The sequence below is a fragment of the Hyperolius riggenbachi genome, chromosome 10 (genome assembly GCF_040937935.1).
Source record: "Hyperolius riggenbachi isolate aHypRig1 chromosome 10, aHypRig1.pri, whole genome shotgun sequence".
NCBI lineage: Eukaryota > Metazoa > Chordata > Amphibia > Anura > Hyperoliidae > Hyperolius > Hyperolius riggenbachi.
This window is the reverse complement of record NC_090655.1, coordinates 208,811,534-208,819,442: the sequence shown is the minus strand read 5'-3', so window position 1 is coordinate 208,819,442 and position 7,909 is coordinate 208,811,534.

Sequence of the window (7,909 nt, the reverse complement as noted above, 5' to 3'; positions counted from 1 at the left end):
AACGCTTATTGTGACCATTCGTTCATGCTTTGCTTTCACTATTTTCTGCAAGTTTTAAATCGCATAGCTTTTCCCTGCAAGATGCACGCTTTCCCAATTATAGTATATGTTCCTGCAAACAAAAAAAATCACAATCGCGACAATGCTTGCAGAAAACGCAATTGCAAAAGCAGACGGAGACCCATAAATCCCAGGGGAAAATGGCCCTCCAAGTGTGTTCCCTCCCTCCAGCTTGCATGCAAATGATATGCAGTTTGGAACTGGGTAAATCAAAAGCACTTCCTGGTCATTTTTCTCTGGCCCAATTACAAGCTTCTGGTATGTAGCCCCACCTTCCTGAAAAAAAGACCATCTGCTTTCTCTATCTCCGTATACAGAAAATAGATTGGGTTTTTTTTTCCCCAGGGGTGGAGTTACAAGCCAGAAGCAGGCTGATTCAGGGGCTTTAGGATGACTTCAGGGGACAAGACACCGGAGGTAATATTAACTTGCAGGAGAACTGCAATTGACTTAAGCTGGACATCCACTTTAAAGAGACTCTGAAGCGAGAATAAATCTCGCTTCAGAGCTCATAGTTAGCAGGGGCACGTGTGCCCCTGCTAAACCGCCGCAATAGCGCCGCTCAACGGGGGTCCCTTGACCCCTAAACCCCCCCACTGCGACACTTGGTCGCAGACTTGGTTGCTCCTGGAGGCAGGGCTAACGGCTGCAGCCCTGCCTCCAGTCGCGTCTATCAGCGGCTCATCGCCGCCTCTCTTCCGCCCCTCTCAGTGAAGGAAGACTGAGGCAGGGGTCACACTTGTCTTTCAGTTTTCTACACTTTGCAGAAAACTGAAAGACAAGTGTGACCCCTGCCTTACAGCAGCTAATGTAATTTATAGAGAAAACTGACAAATGGTGCAAGATGTCAGTTTTTTTTCTGCATGCGAAATCTGCATTAAAGTGTGACCTTGCTTATTGATTAACATGAGTTCTCAGTTGAAGTCAGTTTTTCTGTGCAGAAAATGTGTACGAAAGCTGATAAGTGTGACCCCCTGCCTGAGAGGGGCGGGGGAGAGGAGGAGATACGCGCTGACAGACGCGCGCGGGGCAGGGCTGCGGCGGTTAGCCCTGCCCCAACCAGGAAGCGCTCCCCCGCATTACGGAGGGGATTCGGGGGATCAGGGACCCCCGTTAAGCCGCGGGATAGCGGCGGTTTAGCAGGGGCACACATGCCCCTGCTAACTATGATGTCTGAAGCGAGATTTATTCTTGCTTCAGACTCTCTTTAACCACCTTAGCGGTATGGACGAGCTCAGCTCGTCCATCACCGCCGGTGGCTGCCGCTCAGGCCCTGCTGGGCCGATTTGCTCGCTGTAAAAAGCAGCACACGCAGCCGGCACTTTGCCAGCTGCGTGTGCTACCTGAAGATCCGCCGCGTGCAGCGGCGAAAGAGGGTCCCCCCAGCTGCCCGAGCCCTGCGCAGCCGGAACAAACAGTTCCGGCCAGCGCTGAGGGCTGGATCGGAGGTGGCTGATGTCAGGACGCCACCCAACCATTCACTTTAATGTATTAGTGTCAGAAAATGCAACCCAACCTAACCCTATTCTCATACAGAACCCTCCTCTGGCAGGCAACTGATAACCCCCCCAGAGGGAATTAATAACGCCCCTTTGCAGGAAACTAGTAACCCTCCATTCGGCAGGCAACTAAGAATACGCCCTAAAGGGCAACTAATACCCCCTTGGTGGGCAACTAGTAACTCCCCCCTGGAGTGAGCTAATAACCCCCCTCCCTTGTTGAGCTACTAATACCCCCCCCCCTTTCGGAGCGAAATAAACACTGAAGGTTGCAAAATGTTACCGCCGGAATAAGGGAAAGATGCGCTGCACATGCACTGTACAGGAAGTTGCAAAATGTTATGAGTTGGTCTGTCTAATGTACTTTTACTGCAGCAAACATTGTCAAAAGCTTTCATAACTATAAATACTGTATAGTCAAGTAACAGCCACGGCATGATCAAACAGAGGACCAGTTGTGGTCTTCCCCTCCCCATCAACGCCCTGTGGCGTTACTTGCCCTGAATGCAGTGAGGACTGTGGCCACTGCACAGGAAGAAGCTGTCCAATAGGAGTACATTTGAAATCGGCGCCGGTAGACTTGGGCGCAGGATACAGCCGGTATATGGCTGATCCTGCTTTTGCACAAGTCCGGGCGGTTTTAATTACTATTCCCCCCTTCCAGGCCGCCATGAATAGTGGGAGAATGAATTAAGGCTGAATTATTGTGTTTTTTAAGCACCTTCAGCTCCGTCTTCTGACGGAGCCGACATTACTCACTGAGCGCCGCTATAGACTGATTCCCATTACAGTCTACTGATTCCCATTACAGTCTATGGCGGCGCTGGCTGCACTTAAATCTAGCAGCGCTGAAAAGCACTGCTCCGTCCAATAGTGATGGGCTTACGAGTACATTACTAGCCAAATTTGTGATTCTAATAAGGCCTAATAGCCTCAGGTGTGCAGCTGGGAGAGAGGGAGTTAATAACCCAGATGTCCGGCGCTTCTATGTGTATCACACGCTCATACGCACTCAATACCGCGCTCGATCGCACTCAATACTGTGCACTTCCTTTTTCCGGCCTGAAGGAGGAAGTGTGCGGTATTGAGTGTGAGCGTGTGATGCGCATAGAAGTGCCAGACATCTGGGTAATTAACCCCCTCTCTCCAGGCCGCACATCTGAGGTAATTAACCACTTGAGGAACGCAATGTTAAACCCCCCTAAAGACCAGGCCATTTTCTGTAATTTGACCACTGTAACTTTAAGGGCTCACTGCAGGGCTGCACAATTCAGCACACAAGTGATTCTCCCCCTTTTCTCCCCACCAACAGAGCTCTCTATTGGTGGGGTCTGATCGCTTCCCCAATGTTTTTTTTTTTTTTAATATTTGTTTGATTATTTTGTAAATAAATGTCTCTATTTTTTTTACCCAGCCCTCCATCCTCCCCGCCAGCCAATCAGCGTGATCAGCTGTTATAGGCTTCGGCCTATGACAGCCAATCACTTTCCTGCCTCTGGAGGGGACAGCTGTGTTACACGGCTCTCGCCAGTACAGCGCTGCCTTAGATTGCAGAGCTGTACAGCAATAAAAGACGGCAGTTTCGCGGTCTAACAATCTCCCAGCGGTGATCGCTGAGAGGAAGACTGAAGGCGGAGCTCTGCCATCAGAACGGGAATGCGCATCAGCATGCGCGAACGTCTGCAAACCACGCCCCAAGAACCTTACGCCGATTGGTGTTAGGCAGTACTACACGGCTCATACTGGTACTTTGTTAATCTAATCCAGGGGTGCCCATTAGGTAGATCGTGATCTACCGGTAGATCACAAAGGACTTCATGGAACAGCCCGACCCCACTACATTTTCTATTCTGTATATACAATTTTGCTATACACAGATAGATCATTTTGACTTGCTAATTGTTTAAAGTAGCTCACAAGCCAAAAAAGGGTGGGCACCTCTGCCTATGGGAACATAATGCATGTGGCGGTGCAGCAAATGAAAGTAGAAATGCTGCCCATAGCAACTGCGTCAGTTATATCAGTCAGTGCAGAGGAAAGCATGAAAGTGGAACTACTTTCAAAATCAATTTTTAACAATAGTCGTTTTTTTGCAAAGTGTAACAGCAACACACTAATAATCAGAAACAATATCTGCTGAAGCACTACTGACAGGCCAGGCCATGCAAACATGACAGGTGCTCTTATGTGTGAGCGGAATGTGCTGGTAGCTGGAGATGGCAGAGGTACAGAAATCCATTTAGCCAAATCTAGGTAAATAACAATATGTGAGGTAAAGCACTTTGGGCAAGTGATGGGACGCCGCGTGTCCCCCGCAGTCATGCGATCCTCTCCGGCGGCACCGTCACCTGATCGTCTCCCGCTCTGCAGGAAGCGTGCCATGTGGGTTGCGTGGTAAACCTCACGTGCGGACACACTAGCGGCGGTACGAGCAGCAGAAGCGGACGCATCTCCGGACTCTCCCCCACCACACATACATTCCTGTGTAACAAGAGCCGCCTACTTGCTACAAAAACATCTCACGGAGGACCGATGGATCAGCAGTGCGCATGTCAGACAACTTCCAGAACGGAGTGCCACCGTGTGGCCGTCAGTAAGGTGACAATTAGTCTATAGGAAAATCTATTTAGGGACGCAGCAGCATACAGATCACTCCTCCCCCTTGTTCTCCTTCTCCCAGCCAGCAGATAGTCAGGGCACAATACACTGTCACATCCAGCTGGGGGAGATACAGCAGGAGACGGGGAGGTGATAAACCCCCGAGCAGCGCACTGGAAGCAGAGGAGACGGCAGCGAGAGAGAGAGAGAGACAGGCTGTGACATGCAGCTTGTGTCTCCTGCTCGCCTCTGTATGATCCTCCCAGTGCACTCCTCTCCCTCCTCCTCCAGCCACAATAAGCACCAGCAGCCATAGGGATACATGTCCAATGTGATCAATTATGCAGCCTCCTTTTTATATAGATATATATATGTCTAGCCATGCACTTCCTATCTATCTTTACTATGATTCTTTACTCCTCGGTAATAGCTAAACAGTAATCATGATCTAGTTGTGAAAATGACAATAGATGCTCTATCTAGTTTTACTGTCCATTAATATACGTGTTATATATGCCAGGTTACATACGGTATATACTGTATTACATAAAGTACTTTGGCCAGAAGTGCTCGTGTCACACAGGCTCGAGCATCCACAACATGACATCAGAACAGCTGCTGCTCAGCGGAAACAGAGCAATAGATGGGCTAAGGAGTCTGCCCAGGGGTGCCTCTAGTCATTTTGTCACTCCAGGCGAGAAAACCTGTGGCACCCCCCCCCCCAAGCCCCTCCCCCCCCAGGAAAATAATCATAATGCAGCATCGTTTCACCAGAAAATAATCATAATGCGGCAGTGTTTTATCAGAAAATAATAGTAATTATCGTAATTCAGAATCGTAATTCACCAGAAAATAATCGTAATGTGGCAGTGTTTCACCAGAAAATACACTTATTGCAGCAGCAGTTCACCGGAAAATATTCATAAGGTGGCAGCGTTTCACCAGAAAATACACTTATTGCAGCAGCATTTCACCAGAAATTAATCATAGGGCAGCAGCGTTTCACCAGAAAATAATTGTAATGGGGCAGCGTTGTCAGAAAATAATCGTAATGTGGAAGCGTTTCACCAGAAAATACACGTAATCCGAGCAGAGGGAAAGAGTAGAGAGGGAGAGGCAGCATAAGATGTAAGAGGGGGGTAGAGGAACAGAGAGGGGGAGGGATAGACAGCATAAGATGGAAGAGAGTGCAGAGGAACAGAGAGGGGTAGAGACAGCATAAGATGGAAGAGGGGGCAAAGGAACAGAGAGGGGAGAGGGAGAGACAGCACAGCACTAAAGCACAGGTTTACAGCTTTACCAGCCTACAGCCTAACCAGCTTTCAAAGAAAACTCTAGTATCAAAAGAGCAGGGCACATTCTAGCAGTTATAACAGTACTGGGAGTCTGCACACAGGACAGGAAGTGTTCTTAGCAGCCTGCCTGCATACCTTCTCTTCTGCCTGTGCATGCAGCTTATCATCTCTGGAGTAGTGATGGGTCGTTCGCGAATGAGCCGCCTCTAAGAGCCGGCTCTTTGCTGTGAACGACAAGAGCCGGTTCTCAGTTTTGAAAGAGCCGATGCCTCAGCCGCCCCACAGAGCTCTGCTTTGCTCTGCAATAAAGGGCGCTGAGGCATGTTGGGAGATGTAGTCCTCCTCTTGCAGCTTGTAGGAGTGTATGGGGCGGAGCAGAGCAGTAGCAGGAGGGATTGCCCCAGTCAGAGAAGCAGTCTGCAATTGTCATGGAGACGGGGGCGGGGCTTTTACTCCGATTCTGAGTGGTGTTTAGTGATATTTAATGAAGAGCCAATTCAGAGCCGTAAGAGCCGGCTCTTTAATGGGAGCCGATTCAGAAGAGTCGATTCTCTGAAAAGAGCCGGAATTCCCATCACTACTCTGGAGCAGAAACTTCCCTTCTCCCGGGCTGTGTTGCTGTCTTGTGTGGGGGCGGGGCTCCAACACGGACACATCACATTCTTCTCTCTGTGACTGCATCTGTCCCCTGGCTGTCTCGCTCCAGTGTCTGTGTGCAGCCAGTGACACAGGTGGGGGGTCAGACTGTCGGGGGCATAAGCTGGCTGGCCGCTGGCTCCTGGTTTGACTGGCGTGGGGCGGAGTTAAAGGCTGGGCCACACGGGATTAACACTTTACCTGTGTGGCTACTGAGAAGAAGGGGCACGGCTTTAAAGAAGGAGCCTGGCAGAGAAGAGCAGTATTGATTGCTCTATTGGCTGGGGAAAAGTGGAGGTGGAGGCACTGCTGAGCACATGGTAGCGTGCCGAGCACCGGGGACTGAATCGGGAGGTAATATAATATAAAAAAAAAAAACATGGTCACAGTAGCAGCGGTGGGGGAATGCGCCTCACCACCTCATGGCGCCTCATCACCTCATGGCGCCCCAGGCAACCGCCTATACTTGCCTGGTGGGTGAGACGCCCCTGAGTCTGCCCTGCACGAGTCACCTGTCTCTGCTGTACACAAGCTGACACCAGACGGGGAGTCCGCTACCCACTAGACTAGTAGAGGCATCAACAGGGAGCAGCCAGGAACCAGAACACCATACACCAGCCCAGAGGAGAGCATTTAGTAGTGTGCGGAGCTCCCCCTTGTGGCCGTTATAAAGCAATCCTACTGTGAAAGTGTCCCTATTGAAAATTTTTGAAGATGAAAATAAAAAGCGATAGAAGCCAGTTCGATCAGAGGAAGAGAATATATTCTGATTTCTGCATGTGAGAATTACTGTATGTAAGGCTACTGAACAGTAAGGCTGTAATGGCGGCAGGTGCTTACAGAGCTGCAGGTGATCAGAGGCACTGCTGCTGCAAATGACAGTCTACATAGGTAAATAAATGTGTCCTGCATACAATGGGGGGTTTAATTAATCATAAAAAAGGTGACTGTTGGGTAAAGCTGTAACTGCGGGGTAGAGACAAGGGAATGTTTGAGAGCTCGTCTCCACTTGTCTGGCGCGATTCCAGTGCGGAAAACGTGTGAACGAATCCGCATGTGGTTGCGGATTCGTTCGCGTTTCCATTCATTTTTTCACGTGAAAACGCACGCGGTTTGCGGTATGTGATTTTAACTATATCAATGCCGGTAAGCATTGACATAGGTTTTTGAAAGAAAACGCATGGAAAATTGCAAGAGTAAAACGCTTGTGATTTTCCAATTAGTTACATTTGCGGCGAAACGCGCCCGGGTGTGCGGTGAGTGAATTCTGATGGTTCTGCTGTGCAGATTTTTTCTGCACAACAAACTGTGCAGATTTTTTGGCTAGTGGAAACGAGCCCATTTAGTTACATTATTCATACGAATCTGCATGCAGAAAACGCATGCTGATTCGCAGTAGTGGAAACGGGCCCTGAAAAAAATACTGCTAAATTGAATTTAGACTTAAAGGGATACTGTAGGGGGGTCGGGGGAAAAGTTACCCGGGGCTTCTAATGGTCCCCCGCAGACATCCTGTGCCCGCGTAGCCACTCCTTAATGCTCTGGCTCCGCCTCTGGTTCACTTCTGGAATTTCAGACTTTAAAGTCTGAAAACCACTGTGCCTGCGTTGCCGTGTCCTCACTTCCGCTGATGGCACCAGGAGCGTACTGCGCAGGCCCAGTATGGTCTGTGCCTGCGTCGTGCACTCCTGGTGACATCAGGGGAAGCGAGGACACGGCAACGCAGGTGCAGTGGTTTTCAGACTTTACAGTCTGAAATTCCAGAAGTGAACTGGAGGCGGAGCCAGATCATCGGTGAGTGGCTGCGATTGCACAGGATGT